General features: G+C 39.4%; 1 pseudogene; it reads right to left on the bottom strand.

Moving 5' to 3' along the window:
* Positions 1–1001: 1001 nt before the first annotated feature.
* Positions 1002–1568, bottom strand: LOC122435263 (annotated as a pseudogene).
* Positions 1569–2724: the final 1156 nt, after the last annotated feature.

Here is a 2724-nt window from a genome sequence, read left to right as displayed (position 1 = left end):
CACCTGCTTATGAGAACAGACGTTCAGCACTAAAAAGGATTTACATTTTACATGGATCATTTGCCATGTGGACAAATACTTCTGGTTCACTCAGAGCCAGGATCTATGTGGTTCCAGAGGGAGGCCTTGGCAGAATTTCCTGATTACTCATTAAATGGCTGAGACATGTAGAGATGTTATTTATCTTACAAAGCTTACCCACAGCAAAAACAGATGTAAAAGTGAGGTAAAGACTATGGACAAGATTATGGTTCTTGGAAAGGTTAAAAGTCAACTGTGTTTCTGGTAAGCTTTTCCTTGTAAGCACGTTTTAAACAAAGCTGAAAACATGAAGTGTTGGAAGGCCACAATCTTAACAAGTGTCTCTTGTTGTCCAGTGAAAATATGGCATTATAAAACAACTTCTCCCAACGGGCCGTTCAGAGACCAGTGTGGCCCCATGTGCACAGCAGAGACACGGTTCTGACTCTCCTGTCTCTTCAATATGGTCTCTGCTCCAGGGACAGTTGTTTCTGTCTACATTACTCACGGAATAACACTGTATACATTCCTTCAAGAACCAAGGAGGCCACGACAGGCAGACACCATCCCTGCTTTCTAAGCCACAATGATAAACTAACATTGACCCTGCCGAAGGATGCACTATATTACTTCCCTAAGAAGTCTGTACTTATGGTTAGTTCTCTGAGATAATCAATCAATGGAAACCAAAACTGGTCCACATTAACTGAGAGCAGGTGGACACCACTTTCCTCCAACTACTTCCCCTTCGAATAATCATTGAGAGGCACTTGAAACTGGAAAGATGTGGCAGTGCTGTAGGAAATAGAGAAGACTCAAGGAGAGGGCTCCATTTTCCGACAGAAAAGTGCCATCGAATATATTGCTAAGCTTGAAGCAGAGGCTAAATGGTTTGGTGGGAGCAGTTTTTTTTTTTTTTTTTTGCTGGGGGAGGGTGTCAGGTTTTTCTCATTAGTTTGTTATTGCTGTGGTTCAAGTTCTCAGAAGGTTGAGAATCTTGCCAGGTCCTTCTCTATCTCTGCATACTGCTCTCTCAGCTTCTCCATGGACTTCCTGTGCTCCTCATCCACTTCTGCCTGTTTGCTGTGCTGCTCTTTCATGAAATCCTCCCACTGCATGACGTGCTGTTTCTCACTAGCTATTAAAAGGTCTTTATGAATCTTTTTTCACTCCTGTTCCCTCTGCTAGAATCTACAGACTGAGTCAGTAGCTGCTTGCCGTCTCTGGAGAACTTGGTTTAAGTTGTTTTGCATTGTTTCTCTACACGTTGGAAGAGTATGTTCATTTGTCTCATGGATCATATTCTTCAGATTTTCAAGAACTCACATTTCTTGAAGACCACGTTTTTCTTCAAATTCTTTCACAAAGTAAAGGGTTTCACCTTGGATAACTGGTCTGTGATCTAACAGCCTTGAATGAATTTCTCCAAGATCCTTGATCATGAGGTGGGCTGGTGAGCCCATGAACCCCAGAGAGTCCTTCTTCTTGGTGCTGCCGCCCGTGCCGGCCTCACAACCCACCAGGGTCTCTGCCCCACTGCCACTCATCCTGCAAATTTAGTGTTATTTTCATCTTGACTTCATATTTACTGCCTTTAGTACTTGACTGAAATATGTATAAAGGTTGTGGTTTAGTGTATTTTGACCCTACGTAGTCACTCTTCATTCTTTCATTATAGGTTTCACTTATATTACTGTGCAGGTCCCTTTTAAAATGTTATTTGAAATGTATGGAATGATGAATTTCTTTGTCTTCCTCTTTCAGGAACTGAAAGTATTACTTTTGTGATTCTGTAAGTATGGAGAATGTTATAGATTCAGCAGTGTGAGAGGATCATCATATATCTAGGTAAAGAAGAATTCCGGTACATTAAGAATGATGCCCAATATAGTGTCACTCCCTTCCTGCATAGGTCAGTTGACCTTATATACCATACTTAGGTTTCAGGTCACTGTTGTGGGGCCCAGAGTGGGTCTGACACAGTTACAAGTAATTTTCTGTCAGGACCATTCTTGAATAATTAAAAGCAATTCAAGAGATAGGCTACTAGACTTCTGAAATTTTTAGGCTTCAACTCTCTGTCTCATGAGTTAGTCTCTGAAAGAAGTCAGTCTACCTGAGGTTCTTTTTTTCCTCCTGAGGTTCTTAAGGCCAGTGATAATACGAACCTGCTCCATTCAAAGTCATAAGCAGAATTTCTGGCTCTTTCTGACCGTTAACAGTTGGGTCTTATTTAAACTGGTTTTTGGAAGTAAGAAACAAAATAAACTGCTTTCTAGGGATATCTTTCCACATGTAATTTTCCTTTTCGTAGGGTTGCTTTGAGGCAAGAGTATATGTATTATATCCAATAAAATGAATTTTCCAGGTAATTTGACTAATGCAGCATTATTACATAATGTGTATTTGGATGAAGGGTGGAGGGGTGCTTTGATGAGGATTAGTATGTACAATAAACCAGAATAATTATGAAAATTGGTCAGCAATTATTTTCGGTTAGTATAAGAAGGAAAGAAATTTGTAAATTAATGTTCTCATACTATTCATTTGCATGGAAAATTAGCCAATCAGTTATGTATGTGCAAAAATCCATGAAAAATAATATTTGAAAGCAAAAAAGGAAACAATGCAAAAATGTTTTCCTAAAGAAAAAATAACTATAACTGTCCTTTTGAAGAGTTTATTACAAATTTGGGACTTTTG

This window comes from Cervus canadensis, chromosome X (assembly GCF_019320065.1).
Source record: "Cervus canadensis isolate Bull #8, Minnesota chromosome X, ASM1932006v1, whole genome shotgun sequence".
NCBI lineage: Eukaryota > Metazoa > Chordata > Mammalia > Artiodactyla > Cervidae > Cervus > Cervus canadensis.
Note: the sequence above shows the minus strand (reverse complement) of the source record. Positions and strands in the feature narration are given on the sequence as shown.